This window comes from Alligator mississippiensis, chromosome 1 (genome assembly GCF_030867095.1).
Source record: "Alligator mississippiensis isolate rAllMis1 chromosome 1, rAllMis1, whole genome shotgun sequence".
Taxonomy (NCBI): domain Eukaryota; kingdom Metazoa; phylum Chordata; order Crocodylia; family Alligatoridae; genus Alligator; species Alligator mississippiensis.
The window spans coordinates 101,575,607-101,592,680 of record NC_081824.1 but is presented as its reverse complement, the minus strand read 5'-3'; the positions used below and the strand labels follow the sequence as shown (position 1 = coordinate 101,592,680).

The following is a 17,074-nucleotide window of genomic DNA, read 5'->3' as shown; positions in this document are numbered from 1 at the left end:
ACTAGTGCTAACGTGTTCACAGTGCATCAAATTATTCAGGGAAGGACACAAGTGTCTATTCTGGTCTTAGACCCCTGCCCAGGTAAAGGGCCCACATAAAGTGAAGAAACCCTGGTTTGTCTTAGGGAAGTACAGTAATTAAAGCTGTGGTTCTCAATCTTTTTAAACTCCAGGCAGGGCCGGACACAGGTATGGGTGAACTGGGCAGCTGCCTGAGGCCCAGAGAGAAAGGGGGGCCAAAAATAGTCATTTTAAAATTATCATTACCATTATCTCTGGCAAAGGAGGGGCCAATATTAAAACTTTGCCCGGTGTCACCAGGAGTCTAGGTACAGTTTTGACCCCAGACAACCCTCGTTAGACTCCTGGCACCACGCAGAAAATGCCAGCTTATAGCTTTCACTGATTTCTTGACTACTGAAAAATGATAGAGCAATTTTTCTGCTGCAAAGAATTCAGAAAGCCCACAATAGGTCACATGTTCTTGACACTAAGGATTTCTATTTGAAATCTCTGGGTTTATCTTATGAATCATATGTTTGCAACCTAACAGTGTTGATATTGGTTGGCACCCTGCAACACCCCTTAAAAGGATCTTGTGGTACCCCAGGATGCTGCTGGACCCTGATTGAGAATCACTGGAGTATAGTGTTTTCTTTGTAGCTCACCACTGATGCCTTAGCAAGATCCTGGCAGCCACACTTATAAAAACACAGCTGATATTAAGTTCCCTCTCAGTCATCTCTTTGTTCGGCTTCAGGCTGCGTAGCTGCCCCTGTGATTCCCCAAAGCCCCAAAGCATCTGCAGCTTCTGAGCATCACAGTTCGGTGAGCCAGAGACACCCTCTGCTACCCAGTGGCCTCTGTTTGCTGTGAAGCTGCAGATAAGAAAGGTTACCAGGGCATTGGATCCATGGCAGGGAGCAGCTGCTGCCAGACCCAAGCCCCACACACAGGAGGCCTCTTCCCCTTCTTCTCCCTCTTCCCCTTCCCCAGTGCCAGAACATGAAGCCAGAGCTTTCTGTTGCTTGCCTAGCTAGCCTGCTCCCAGTGTGGGTCCCAAGGGGTTTGAGCCAGGGCTAAGGGCAGCCTTACATAGAGTCAAAAGTCTGGATTTGTATGGGATGGTTTGGATAGGGCTACACCTGCCTTATGCAGGGGGTTGGACTCCATGACCTCTGGAGGTCCCTTCCAGCCCTGCTTCTCTGTGGTTCTCTACATTTCCTGTGGCTGACAGAGCAGGGGGGGCAGGGACTCCTCCCCTGCACCCAGAAGCCAATCAGGGGTGCCTGGGAGTTTTTGGAAGCCTGGGGAGCCAGCAGAGCATGCTGGGAGGTGTGCAGATGCACCCCCAAACTGCTGGCCTCTGCTAGTGCAAGCAGCCTGCATGCCTCCCTTCTCCACCCCCCACCCCCTGCCAACAAAAGGCCCACACGTGTTCTCTTCTCTCCCAAACTAATGTAGGGCACTGAGAGTAAAGGGAAAAACGTATCAGTCACTTCTGCCTTAGGCTTTTTGAATGTCTGTACCTAGCCCCAGAGTACAGGGACTCTGAGTTAATTGCTATTGTTCCCAGTTTGTATCAGAGGTTTCAGGCTCCAACAAGGTGATCTGTGTAAGAGAATGTGTTTAGCTAGATTTCATCTACTTGTAGGTGTTTACAGTCATGTACCATAGATATAAACAACTCTTGATGCTTTTTGTCAAGATGCTTCTAGGATACATTTCTTAACCAAAACAAGGTAAAAATCGTGAACAAGACACACTTCTTTTTCCATTATATTGTTTGAAATACATCCCTGAAAGTATCAAAGCATCCAAATATGGCCAAAAAAAAGTATTTGTCAGAGGTTGTTGGGCAATGTTGTAGCTCTCTGAACACTAAGGTCAGGTTATTTGAAATTACTAGAAAAGCAAGGTGAACTGCAGATGTCAGCAATAAGCTATATAAGCTTTGATATTTACTAAGGATGAGCATTCTTTCTTGTGCACATTGTGTTATGCTGAAGTAAATTGCAGTGAAAAGAGTTTCTGTCAGTTGGCCAGATTTCAGAATGTATTTCAACCTGATTTCCTCACCACGCTCACCCGTACAAAAAGGGAATTTAGACATGCGAGTCCAAAATCACAATGATGAAAGCCCACTGTTCAGCAGTTCTAGCCCCCCTCTCCCTCCAAGCCTCTGGAGTATCTAAATTGTATAAGCTTGCCTTGCCACCAAAATCCTGGGTATGGATCCCTTCTGGGTCTGCTTTTAGCAGGATATCTGATGGTAATGTTAATTTACATGGCTCCCTGAGTTGAAACAGTAGCACCAGGAATTGCAGGTGTTAAAGCCACCACCACTCAACCTGCTGCTGGAAGTGGGTACAGGTCTTGCCTGTAAGGAGCCCCATGGTCCGAATCCAGTGCGTAGGACCAAATGAGTATGACATCCCTGGTGCAATGATGAGTGTATTCACGTAGGAAGTGGGAGATCCAGGTTTAATTCCATTTTCAGCCTTAGGGAAATCAAATCCACATACCCTTAAGAATATTTATTGGGTCATAGAGCAACTGTTCTAGTGGTATTTTATGTACTGTTCCATATACAAGCACAGTCCTTGAAGCAGAAACTGGAAGCCAGGATTCTCCCTCCCAAGTGAATGTCCTAACCAAGAGGATATAAAGCCTAATATAAGTGCTTAAATACCCTTTCATTTCTGGTCCTGTGTGCCTTGAATTTTGGCATTGGATATAGGAACTACAGGATGAAAGAGAAGCTGGCTGTAAAAGAGCTAACCTTTTTAAGATATATTTACAAGATGTTTCATTACCTCTTATGAAACTGTTGAATTTTCTGCCTTGAACCCTAGAGTTTATCACAGAAGGTTCAGAACACTTTGGAGTAGCAACAGCTGTACACTTATTTTGAGCACTGAAACCACTGTTTCCCATGGTGATAAGATGTTAATATCAAGTGATTATGAATTAGAGGCTTATGAAGAAGTACAGAAGACAGGCATTTTAATATATGCTTTGGTATCACAAGATAAGTTTGTCTGATATATTTTCAAGAGGAATAGAGCAAAATTGCACTCAAATTCCATTGGCTTTGCTGGATTAAGCAAGTCTAAATAAGAACAGATTTTAACTATGATTCTACAAACATATTTATTACAATTCATTTAGCACCTAACTTCTCTCCCCTAAAAATATCCCATCCTGGCATTAGTAGTCTGGTTGGGTTTTATACTTAGTTATTCTGTGTGTCTGGGTTGAGATTTTAATGTATCTATTTCTATATAACATCTTTTGACATCCTAGAACTCTGATACCATGGTGGTAAGTGTCAATAGGTTCCATATCTTCAATTTGCACAAAACCACAGATTGTAATTGAAACATTTTATATTGGAAACAAAGCTATTTTTTATTGTCCTTAGCCCACTTTTTCTCCTTACAAATTGGAAATCACTTAGATTGCTTCTTCATTATCCCAGACGTAGTTGAAAGGCAGGTCTTTCATTTTCTCCTTAAAGACCTCTTCAAACCTCTCGTTCTGTGCCACTGTCATTGTGTTTTTCCAGTCTCCAACAGTACCTGGCAAGAGAAAAGGCACGGGGACATTAGTTCTCAGATGTATGGGTGCTGCTCGGACACTATTTGATTTTGGATAAAACCTGTGGCCTTCAGAAGTACTACAGGCTACTAGAGGGGATCATTCCTTCAGAGCCTGCTATCTCAGTTTCTCAAAGTATAACCCTTCATGGCACTACAGATTTGGAGGTATGTTCCCAGAAGTTTGGCAGAGTTGGCCAGTATAGACAACCCCAGAATTTTTAAATTAGAGTTGTGCGTGTGAAATTTCATGGATAAAACTAGGCAGACAAGGTCCTTTGGGTGAATATGATATTTTTTATTAGACCAACTAAATAGTTGGAAAAATGTTCTTTGCAAGTTTTTTTTTGTGCCTGAAAGCTTGCAAAGACCAATTTTCCAAATGCTGACTTGGTCTAATAAAAGATGTCACATTTACCCAAAGGACCTTGTCTGCCTATGTCCTTAGACCAACACAGCTACAGCCAAAACCCCTGGATAATTGGCTAGCTACATTTTCTAAGATAAGTCATCCATGGAGCCTGCAGGGAACCCAGACTGATTTGTCACAACTTAGGTATCCTCCCTTTTATCTTTTAGAGTGCTGTCCCTGAAGTTCAAATGACTAATAGACAAACCCTTGTCTTTGTTTGGGGTGACACTCTTCCTCTCCAGTAAAAGTTTGTGTGCTTGTTCACCAATATCTGGGAATCATATTAACCCCATAAAAGGAAGGCAGTGTCCCTCACTACCAATTATACATTAGGGCAATGTCATGCCACCTTCCACTGCACTGAACAAAATATTGCTGCTCTTTTAGCCTTCATTATATCGTGCCCAAGACACTCTTATCCAGTGAGAAACCCCCCACTCTCAAATCTTACTCCCAACAGAGTCCTCTGTTCCCTGGGCATGGAACTTTCTCAGTTATTCAAGGTCCTTGAAAGTTACATTTACCTCATCTTGTATTCATCTTTCATCATATATGGCCACATCTGCCTTACCTTTGCGAAGAAAATGTCCCTTGTCCTTCTCCAGGAGATCACCTGGCATAGTCTCATAGTTGGCCCTGGGATCCTTCTTCATGTTTTCAAATGTAGCTTTCTTCACTACAGCGTCCAGGTCATCTTCACTCAACTCCTTGCCCAAGAAGTCGCAGATTCTCAGCACAACACCTCTGAGATCCTGCAAAGAGCATTGTTTTAGTTTACCGTGTTTCCATTTAAGAAGGTAAAAAACAAAAGAAATCAAGTGTTAGAACAAATGACAGTATTAGAGCTAAACAAGGATGTTAAACCAAAGGTCTGTCTTTGTGTGTGAGAATTATTTGTGACCAGATATATTATGATTTTAGTATTCTATACCCTGATGCCCTTTTTATCACAAAACCTATCTGAGAGCTATATTTAGAAGGTTTCAGCATCTCACAAACAGGACCATTTAGTGACCTTGTTTCAAATTTTTGTGGTTATCTGCCTATAACCATTCTTTCAAAGAACTGAGTAAAACATATTCTTGATTTTAAGCATGGCCAATGGCAGGCAGTGCTTGGTGCAGTGCTCCCATTTTGCATAGTCATCCAATGGCTATAGCACTTGTGCAAAAGTGGCACACTAGGGTTTGAAGCTCTCCTCAGCCTTGTGGGTTTCCACCCACATCTCCCACCTTTCAGGAAAGTGCTCAAACCATCAACACTATCAGCTAGGCTCTTGAAGTACTGCCACTGGGCAGGTAAGAATTCCGGATTAACTAAGAGGGAGAAGGAGAAAATGAGAAAAATTTTCAGTAACCTAATGGCTAGGATACAGCGATGGGAATCCTGAGTCCTTGCTCAGAGGGTTCCTTATGCACTTAATATTAAATAGGCATTGAATAAAATACAGGATTATTTCTCAGAACAGCAACTGAAATGAAGGACCTCTTCTCTTACAGGTTAGTGCCCTAACCAGTAGACCAAGGAGTCATTCTCCTGTCTCTGTAAGCTTAGGAACCCTGACCGTCTAAGTAGAAGGTGATTATAAAAATCTCACCTTATGATTTAGTTGTGCTACTTAGACTCCCACTGAAAAGTATCTATCAAGGAGTTTCACTGAAGCTTGTACCAATGAAACCAATGTACCTGGATGTGGATACACATACATCTGGAGCTCTTTCAAAAGGGTTGCAGAGCAATATGAAGGCATTTAGAGTTCCCCATACTTCTGGGCTTTTGCTGGTTCCCACATGGAGCTAAGAAGGCATTCCCCCCTCTCCTATTTGCTACATGTGTCAGGGGGTTTATGGGTGGGGTGGGTTGCCTTCCTCAGAAGAATTGGGTATTGGAGGCAGCCAAGGATGTTTTTTTTTGACCGGGATAGTCCTGCTGGGAAAAGAATATGGAGGTTCCTGGCTACAGGGTCTTGCCCTTCTGCTCAGGGTCAGACCAAATGCCCCTTGTTGGGGTGGTGTCAGAACGTAATTGTACTCCCTGATTAGACTGGTACTGAATGTGGGGAGGGGGTGGGGGTGGCCTTCATCTTTAGCTGGAGGCATGCCCCTCTTCCTCGGATTTTTTCAAGTTCTTTTCAACAGTGCTTGCAGCAGCAGTTGGAGTGTGTTTATTTAAATGTGCATTGTTCTTAGCTTGTTCACACACAACGATTAGAATATAGCAGCCATTGCCCTGTTGAACCACTCACCTCTTCAAAGTACATGGGGCCATAAGTCTGGGAGGAGTCTTTCCACACAGAGAAAGTACTTGTGGTGAAGAGAGAGATAGAGCATGGCCTACTGTTTACTAGTCTTCTTAGTTACAGTGATAGTGTCCTTACCTTTATCATCTCTTCATAAGTCAGGAAGAAGATACTGAACTCATCCCTGTGGTCATACCAGCCTCTGACGTGATCCAGCCATGAGCTACTATGCACTTATGAAAGAAAATATTAGAATAACAAAAAAAAATGACCTATCATAAAAGAATAAGTACATTCTCAGTATATTTAGCCCTCCAAATCACCAGGAGCAGGGTTGTGGAAGCACTTACATACACTACCTTTTTCTTTTCTTTCCGATGTGCTGGTTTATGGATATTGAGGCATAATTCCCGAATTATTCCCAGAAACTTATTTTCGTTTCCTATTTATATGCACAGCCTGATTCTGGTTTACGTTCTCTCAAACACATGGTGGAGGATAAGCCTTATCCTATCTTCTGTTTGTGAGGACTGCCAACTTTAAGTTTGACATGATAATTAACGACTACTACGTACATCAGTAACAGTCCAGAATGTAAATACCACTTGGCACAAAATGTCTATGCTCATTATTATGCTTTTACTTTTTATATAATATTTCTCATTGTTTTGGTGCAATGAGAAATATGATATAATCCAATGGCTATTTTTTTCAAAGTTCTTTTTTTCTTTGGGGCAGGGAATAAGGCAAGAGGGGCAGCACTTTGGGCTTAATTTTTGCTCTTTCAGTCTGGCAAAATGGATTATTCAGCAACATTTTTAGCAACAATAGATTAATTATATTGAATTAAAGATGCAATTGAGTATAGCAGCACTACAGAACTCCTAATTTTATTACTGATTTTAATCTGCACTTACATTTTCAGTGTGCCATAGCCTCCATGTGTAAGATCATTGCGTTGTAAGAGAGATTAAAAGAAAATTTGGAAGCTGGATAGGTGACAGCTGAGGGTTTTCGCTATCAGGTAGGTAGGGCTTTAGCTTAGTGGGATAACATATTAGTGGCGTGTTTCTAATAACAGAAAACCTTGTTTGTGTTTTCTTTGTACAGTGATCATCCTCATGGGCTCAACTTGGTTCTCTTAGTACATTGGCCCAGAAATAGATTTAAATCTTCATTATGATGTTTCAGGGGAAGTATTCACTTGAAATAAATGAGGCAGCTTGCCCCTTACTGGTACGAGGACATGTTCGATACCGAGCTCTGGCTGCTGCTACAGTCACTGCAGCTTTTGATTCTCATGTGGTATATGGGAGGGTAGGAAAGGGAGGAAGAGCCTCATTCCTACCAGCTCCAGCTTCTGTACAAGTTGCCAATGCATCTAAAGTTCACTTGGATTGTGCTCAAGGACCAAGGCTTGGCCTTTTAGCAAAAATACGTTACCTTTCCCAGCTAAAAACCTCTCCATGAAAATATTGAAATCTGGGATTTCCTCAAGGGTGATGACAGTCTTGGAAAAATGAAAAAAGGAAACCAGGACATCCTTTGGGTTCCTGGAAACATATATAACCTGCAAGATGAAAGGAACCACGCTTTCATATACATTACAGAAAACCCTGGAGGTTACTGAGCCCTGGTTCCCATGCCAGGGGCATTCATCTATGAGAAATAAAGACAGTAGAACTGGCAAGCATGCCAGAGAAGACAACAAACCACAGAAACCTGCCTCAGCTGGAGACCCAAAGGGCAATGTAAGAAATTGACATTGTTCTAACAGTTCTTGTGGAAGAAACAGGCTTCACTCTATTGTTTGGTCACAAAGTTGTCCGAGACCTTTATTATACAAGCAGCTGCTGAGGAGAGCACTGAGTTTCCTCCCCAGAGCACAGAGCTTCCTCTTAGCAGTCCCACATGCCCCCTCCTGCCTCCCCACCCCCCCAACAGACAATTGAAGCAAGCCTTTTATATGTTTCAATTCAGGTCACATGACACAAGATATAACAAGTCAAAGAAAAACTGATTTGAACCAGAAAGCTGCAAGAGAGCATAGACTGTGGTTTGACCTATTGACCTCATAAGTCTACTCAGCTCAACAAGGGAAAAGGGCAGGAGAAAGAGCAGATTGCAAAACAGGTGGGGAAAAAGCAATCATTAGCAAATAGCGCACTAACTCAAAGAAGTCAGCAGAAATTAAGGCCTGGGGTTTTCTTCCACAAGGGCAATAAAAGAAATTGACATTGTTCTAACAGTTCTTACCCTTCCTTTCAAAACCATGGTAGGCTATCACTATTCACAGCAAGCATGAACAGGTCTTAAAGGAAAGCACCCGAGTGGAAGAAGACAGCATGAACCTATGAGCCCTTTCCACATGAGCTGAATCACCACCCAGACCATGTCTTCATCTTCAATGAGTTCTTAGGGAAAGGAATGGAGTCTTCAAGGAACCTGAACACCCCTAATAATCACAGAGGGGACTTTCTCCTTGGAAAGGGCTTTTGAAGGAGATTAGAGATGAGAGGTTGCTAACTTTAGACTTCTCTGTATTCATTTTAATTTCAACTAAGAGATCGCATCACCTACTTTTAATCTTCTGTTCTTCAGACCTCTTGGACCTAAATAGTAAGGCAGGTGGGTGGAAAAGAGACGTGGTGAAGGGCAGTTGGCATAATCCAGTTTATTCAAATTGTACTCCAGCCATGGGACTCAATCTATTACTTGAATATCTTCTGTTCCATCCAGATGGCCTTCATGAAAAATTAAGCTCAAGATATTCTGTCTACACAGCTCCTAAGAAAAAATGTAATGTGTATGAATTTTTGTTTCTTGCATTTATTGTATGTTTCTTGCATTTTTAATAACTTCGTTAAATTCATTTAATTTAATTTTTATATTTCAATGTAACTAAAACTCATAAACACATCATAAACAAAGTCACTTCAAAACTATGCTTCATTTTATATTATGAAAAGCCAGATCCAGTTAAGGGCTTATTATATATTAAGCAACCAAGGCAGCAACTTATCCCAGCTGGGAAAGGCTCACCTATCACTTGTCCACACCCAAAATCCAAATTACACCAGTCACAATGCCCAGGGACCACTTTCAAACACAACAGAAACTGCAGTCTCAAAAGTGGCCTAAGATAATTGCTCCAATGCAATGTTGAAATTCTGACAAAAGCTGTCCCTATGCATAGTTATAATGGTAAAGAAGGGATAAATAAAGACCTCAGACCAAAAACAGTTTCTTCAACCTTTAGGAAGATGATACAAATCTGACCTGATTTGGGATATGTAACTAGGAATACATCACTGTCTCAGATTTCAAACTCCTTCAGTGAATCAATTAATTCAGGTGTAACATAATCAGGGTAGAAATAAATCCCTTTATATTTGAACAGATATTTTTCTGAAGGCTCCATTCTTAAATAGTCTTCTCTTGAAGAAGCTAAAGAAAGAATATCAGCTTATGTTATTTTTCATTTGCAGTCATCTCTGAAGACAAAAATTTTCTTACAACATAAAACAAGTTCTCCAAGGAAAATTCTGTGTAATATATTTCTGTACTAGGAAAGACTGGCTTAATTGTATTTGTATTTTATTATACACCAGTAACATTTAATGGCTTACCTCACTTCCCTCAGAATCCATTTAAACAACATGTCAGGGCTACTCCCAGAGTTTATCAGAGTCTAGTGTTTTCTAAGAACCATGACTTATTCCTCATGCAAAGATAGAGGAACAAACCTACATTAAAATGAATGTTGTAGCTGTAACATTGTTCATGCCTTTTATTATTGTTATGTCACTGATACGTATTCCCCTTACTCTTGCCTGCTCCATCACTCCTATTTCATGCAGGAGAAATGACCTACGTGATATAACACCTAGACTCACCACAGCCAATCCCTGAAGCAATTCCAAATTACCATCTCCATTGTGTTTTACAAGTCAAAATGGCTTTTATTTACATAATTCAACTCCTTAATCTGTGGTGTCATCCCTTCTGCCTGATCATAGAAAACTATTTCAGGTCTAGATTTCAATACCTGAGAGCATTGATGGAGAAAAACCTCAATCAATACAAATGAATTTCCCTCAAAATAACAACAACTATAATAATAAAAAATACCTTTAAGCTTTTATGTAGCGATCTTCATCATTAGAGCTCAAAATACTTTGTTAATGAGATCTATTCCATTATCCTCATTTACAAATGGGGATAAGACAAAACACTCATTTAATACTGCTGAAGAATTTTTAGTAACATCATTTACCTTTCCGGCTGTCCCAATAGTCAGACACACAAGTGCAAAATCCTTTCTTCCACCTGAATGAATGATGTTGATATTCAGATCTAGAAACTGGCAAGTGTTCGTATAGTACTTTCCAACCAACTGGGGAGACACCTGACTGGAGGTTCATGCCTCTATTTACCCTTTGCCTCTTAAACTTTTCCTATCTTTGAACTGAAAAGTTAACCCTAGTAAAAGATTATATGACATTATAAGTCTTAGAAATGTGAAGAGAGGTATAAAAGCTGTATATGTAAACCAAATACAGAACATAACTTCCCTGCACTTGCCTGAATGAAATAACAATAAAATTATTAGACAGACAGTTTGGTAGCTTCCACTTGTGTTCTAACCTGTCCAGGACAGCAGCACGTTCAAGGAAGATTGGGAGAGATGGAATGAATGGAGTACTCTAAACCTGGGTAAGGAACATTTTTGGCTGGAGTGTCAAAAAAAAGGTAATGTCTACTTTGTAAGGTTTCAGAGTGCTGGCATGCCAGAAAAACAAAACCAGGGCGCAGTACGTGGCAGGACACACTGCATATTAATATAGTTAATAATAATAAATTTTGACTTTTTTTACAGTAAATACCAGGTTTTCTAAAAATTCTAAACCTGGTGATAGTAAGTAAAACTCTTTATACTACCTCTGTGGTTGTGTACCCTTTTTTTTTTGTTAAGCATGTTGTGATGAGAGAGTGAAAAAAGAGAAAAAGAGAAAGAAGGGAAAAAGGGGGGAGAGAGGGAAAGAGAAAGAAATAATAGAGAAAAAGAGAAGAGAATGAAAAAGAGAGAAAAATAGGAGAGGAGAGAGAACCAGACACACATGCGCAAACACACACAGCTAACCAGACACACGCAGACACAGACAGGAAACCAGACACACGTGCACTCGCACACACACAGAACCGCAGGTGCACAAACACAGGCACAGAAGATACACACACACTCCCACACATAGATGCACACAGAACCAGACACACACATGCAGACAGAAACACACAGAACCAGACACACAGATGCACATGCAAACACACAGACACATACACAGACACCCACAGAACCAGACACACAGATGCACATGCAAACACACAGACACATACACAGACACCCACAGAACCAGACACACACACACACATGGCCGGGCTGTCTAGCTCTGATCTAAACCCTTCTCCTATGGATTTGTACCATATGTCCACTTACTTCCCAGATTCTAAATACCTGTAATTTTTAGTGTTTGATTTAGGGCTTTTTTTTATCATGGAAAATTGAAGCTCCCCCTGCCCCCTTCACTCATCAGGATGTGGGCCTAGCGGCAGCTGTCTCCCCACCCACTGCTTTGTGGTGTTGATGATGATTATGATTAATAATCCATGTTGTGAGTGCTTTGGGCAACAGAGTTTGTATTTAATTAATTTTATTTCATATTGTGAGGGATTAAAGTATTGATTTAGAAACAGAGCCAATGGGCTCTAAAATTACTTGTGCCCTCATAGTTATTTGAGTGATGTTGCAATCTGACAGGATAAACTTCTTTTGTGTACTCTGTTCTGTGTACTCTATATGCATTTTGGGAGCAATATCTTGAGGTCTGTGATCTGAGTTGTAATCTTGCTCTTGTAGATAAGTAAGGAAGGCTTGGATGCCATCCTGGTGTGGGATGTTGGTATATAAACTGGTAACATCCATGGTGGCTAGGAGGGCATTGCTGGGAAGCTGGTCTATCTTTTTAAGTTTTCATAGAAAATCTATTGTGTCTTGGATAAAACCCGGTCTTTGGGAGACAAGAGGTTTTAGGATGGATTTGATGAAACCTGATATTTCTTCAGTTAGGGTTTCATGATTGGGAATAATAAGTCTGCTTGGGTTCCCTTGTTTGTGGATTTTAAGAAACATGTAAAAAGTCCCTGGATTGAGTAGTGTTGTGATCAGGGTCTCTAGTTTTTTCTCTAGTAGTTCAAATGGGAATTATGTGCTGGTGGTTTTGAGTTTTGAGGTAAAAAGGGGAGTTGGATCTTCCTCTAGTTTTTAAGAGTAAGTGGTGTCAGAGTTGTCTGTTGGTTTCTTTTATATAGCCTTCACGGTTAAGGATAACTATAGCTCCTCCTTTATCTGCTGATTTTATTACTATATGGTGGTTGGATCTTAGAGATTCAATGGCCCTTCTCTCTGAGAGGGACAGGTTGTGGTGGTGGTGCGTGTTGTTGATTATTTCATTGTTCATTCTTCCTATGAAGCAGTCAATAAAGTGGTTGAATTTGAATTTCATCCACTGTGAAGTGTCCAATCTGATTTTTTTTAACGATTTTTTGGCATTAGTCTTTTCATCAATGTTGTCACAGGATGAAGTATTGTGGTGACAACTGCTGGCAGCCCCGCTCCCCAGCTGGTGCTCACAGGGGGTGTACTGGTGTTCCCGCCTGTATTGGTGCTTTCCACATTTTCATTGTGGAAATATTCCTTATGATGGAGGTGTTAGAAAAATTCTTCTAGTCCTCCACATTGTAGCATCTTATTTGGGTATTTTTCTGGACAGAAATTAAGGCCTTTAGAGAGGACATATTTTTCAGCTTTGGTAAGCATGCACATGGAGAAATTTTTAAATTTGAGGGTTAAGTGGTTCCTTCAGTTTCATCAAGTCCGAGGTTGGAAGGTGTTGGTGTTGTTTCTCCGATGGTTGTTTTGTGGCTGGGAAACTTGTTCCTGTAGTAATTGGTTCCATTTCTTCTTTTTGTGTTGGATGGATATTGGAACATATCTTTGGTAGTCTTTTTGTATACGTTGTATAATGTTTGGGAAGATATCCAAATGTATCACTTTTAAATTGTTGTAGCAGGTGTCAATTTCCTTCTTGAGTTGATTTCTTTTGGAGCAGGTTATGTGAAGGAGATGATTTCTAAGTTGTTCTGAGGTTTTCCTTCATAGTTTTGAAACATATTTGGAATTGTGTGTGGCAGTCAGAGGATTGTGGATGTTCAGTCCTCTGGGAATGATATATTTCTTGCACAGGCTTAGAAAGTATATGTTGCTGTTGAGTTTGGCTTCTTTCTTCTTTCTGTTGTGAAGTTTCCATTTCGCACTTCCTTCAGCCCCCAAGCCTTCCCTCACAGCCACTTTTCTCCAGTAGTTAAATAGAGACACAGGCCTAAGTCAAATCTGCTTCCAAACTGAAATCTTTCTGCCCGAGCCTGGGCTGTGTCACACTACAGTAATAAATAAACATGTGACCAAAATAGAATCATGGGATCATAGAATCATAGAAAATTTGGATTGGAAGGAAAATCAGAAGGTCATCTGCTCTCGCCTGCCCGCCCCCCGACACCTCGCCTATCGCCTAAGCAGCAAGCACAGCCTGCCAGGGGGTACACCAGGGCTGTCAGGGTGTGCACATGCACCCCCTACGCATTGCCACTGCTGTCCAGGATGACATGGGGATCTTCCAAAGCTGCTTGCAGCTTGTCTGTTTTTAGTGGCAGGAAAACCATGATCACTTCACCTCGTTCAAAGGTATGCAAGTGAGCCTTTTCATCATACCAGACACTTTGCTTCTCCTGTGCCTCGGCCAGGGAGACTTGTGCCACCTTCATCATGTCAGTTAGCTTCTGACAAAAGCTGAGCATGTACTCTACCATGGAGGTCTTAGTAGAAGTGATTTTGCCTTCCCACTCTTCTCTCACCAAATTGAAAGGACCCCTAACTAGCCTTCTGAACATTAACTTGAATGGCGAGCACTCAGTGGACTCCTGGGGTACCTCCCAGTAGATAAAGAGCAAATGCGGAAGTTTCTCATCCCAGTCACTGGGGTTAAGAGTTCACATAGGCCTTTAGCACACCTTTCAAGGTCCCACTTAATCTTTCTACAAACCCATTTGTCTGAGGGTGGTAGGCTGCGGTCTAGATGTGTTTCACACCACGGCACTCCCATAGACACTTCATCACCTCAGCCAGGAAGTTTCCGACCATCAGTCAGGATTTCAGAGGGGAAACCCAGCTGAAAGAAGATCTGGGTCAGGGCATCATGAATTACAGGTGCCTTGGTGGGGCTCAAGGCAATTTCCTCCAGGTACTGAGTTGTGAAATCCACTCGAGTCAGGATGAAATTCTTCCCTCTACAAGTCTTATGCCTCAGTGGGCCCACAATGTCTATCCCCACTCTTTGGAAGGGTTGTTCAATAAGAGGGAAGGGCTGTAGGGAAGCCTCTCTCGTCTCCACTTTTGCCCATCTGCTGGCCCATTTCACAAGATCTGCAGTAGTCTGCCACATTTTGGGAAATCCTGGGCTAATAAAAGTTTGCCTGCAGCCGCTGGCATGTCTGTTCCCTTCCTATGTAACCAGTACAAGGTAAATCATGAGCCATGGAAAGCAATTGTTGTCTGAAGTTAAGAGGTACTATGGCAATGGGGCTCCCATGGTTCTTTGGTACCTACCACCAATAGAGGAGTCCCTCATCCCAGACCACCTGTTTCCTCTTCTTTGGGGTGAACTTTGTCTCTGGCTCCTGAACCATCTGCTGGAGTCCCTCCAAGCTGGGGTCCTCTAGAACCTCCTGACTGAGCTCCTCTTGTCTGGCTAAGCAATCAGCGGGGAGTTCTGGTGCTCCTGTAAGGAGTGCACCTTTATCCTCGGGGATGTCCTCTAACTTCTCCCCAAGTCTCGGTTTCTTCTGCCACGAAACGAGGTTGGCATTTCCTCCACAGGCAAAATATGGTTGGCATTGATGAATGATACACTGGCCCACATCCAGTTCCCCAACAAGGGTTCCCCCTTTTACCATTATCTCAGTCTGGTGGGTGGCCATCACCTCCTCTGGGTTTGTAATCTATAGCAACAGGTACGCCCCTTAGAGTGGCTTGGGTCTTCCTCCTCACTGCTTACAGCTGTTGCACGGCTGACTGGCTTGGGTTTGTTGCTTAGCTTTGAGCAGTTGGGCCTGATGTGGCCAGACTCCCCGCAGTTATAGTTACCCCTCTTTTCCAAATTGGTTGGCTTAACCAAATCTGAGGCCGCCTTGCGTTCTGCGGAAGGTGGCTCCCTTTCCCATTTTGGGCCTGGCCCTTCCCCCCCTTTCTGTTCCTTCCCAAAGTGGGGAGGTCAGCTGTTCAGCTCCTCTTGGTTTAGTAATGTCTGCTCAACAAAGCCACCAGCCTCCCTGGCAGTTTTGGGATTCCCGTCTTTGATCAGGTGATTAATGTCTTTGGGGCACTTCTAATAGAATTGCTCTAGCATCGTGAGTACGACCACCTCCTCCACGGTATAAGCTTCGGCTCCCTTCTTCCATTTCAGATATAAATCCTCCAACTGAGCTGCAAACTCATTTGAGGATTGTCTCGGCAGCGAGTCATTATTACAGAAGTTTTTCCAGAAATAATCTGGCCCCAACCTACACCTTTCAAACACTGCCTCTTTAAAGGCATTATAGTAATTTACTGACCTGGAGGGTAGGCTGTTCAGGATGGCAGATATGGTACCAGTTATCTGCCCTGCAATACATCTCGTGTACTCTTCTTCTTCCAAGTTCCAGCGATGCGTTTGGTTTTCAAAATTACCCAGAAACACCTCTGGATCATCCCCATCTTTCAACCAGGGAAAGGTTGGGGTTTTCAATTTGGGTGGTGCTGCTGGCACTGGCTAAGGTGAATTAATCCAGCTTCTGGTTTCATGCTGCTTTTGAAGTAGTTCAAGCGCAAGCTCGTGCTTGAGCCCTGCCTCTTTGGCTTCATGCTTGCACTGGCGCTGGACCTCCTCATGCTGGTGCTGGGCCTCCTCCTCCACCATCTACATTTGTTTCAGCTCTAGAGGTCATGCTTGAGCTTGTGCTCCTTAGCTTCTAGCTGCAGCTGGTATTTCCGGAAGTCCCACTCAGATAAGGGAGGAGGGCATTTACCTCCTCACACAGGGTGATTTCACCACACACTTCCATTGCTCTCATGGCACACTCATATGCTACAGCACATCCTTTGGAAATCACTGTGCTAGAGGACATAACCCTGCCTGTTCTGTTTAATAGCTATTTATGGATCTATCATCCACGAATTTGTCTAGTCCCTCTTTGAACCTGGCTATACTATCTGCCTTTGCAACCTCTTGTGGTAATGGGTCCCATAAGTTGACTACACACTGTGTAAAAAAAAGTACTCTCGTACATTTTAAATCTGCCTCCTGTTTTTGTCAGTGGGTGCCCCTTAGTTCCAGTATTCTGGGACTTGGTAAATAACAGTTGTATATTCACTCTGTCCACACCCTTCATGATTAAAACCATCAAATTTCTCTATAGCTATGTGTGCACATAATTAAAAGCACTGTATTTAAAACTTTACCTTTTCTGTTACCAAAATATCCACATAAACCCTAGCCTAGAGATGGCATAATACCCTACCTCAGCATGTCTTTGTACTGCAGTACAGGTGGTGCCTCTGACTGCATCTTTTCACCTTGTATATCATTTCACCTGTGCACAGGACAATTACTAGGGTGGGAAGGGAAAGAGAAGAGAAAATAGAGGTTTCTAGACTTCATACAGAAAAAAATA

At 42.2% G+C, this 17,074-nt stretch overlaps 1 pseudogene; it reads right to left on the bottom strand.

Annotated features, from left to right (window-relative positions):
• Nucleotides 1–2,989: 2,989 nt before the first annotated feature.
• Nucleotides 2,990–14,176, bottom strand: LOC132249318 (amine sulfotransferase-like; annotated as a pseudogene).
• Nucleotides 14,177–17,074: the final 2,898 nt, after the last annotated feature.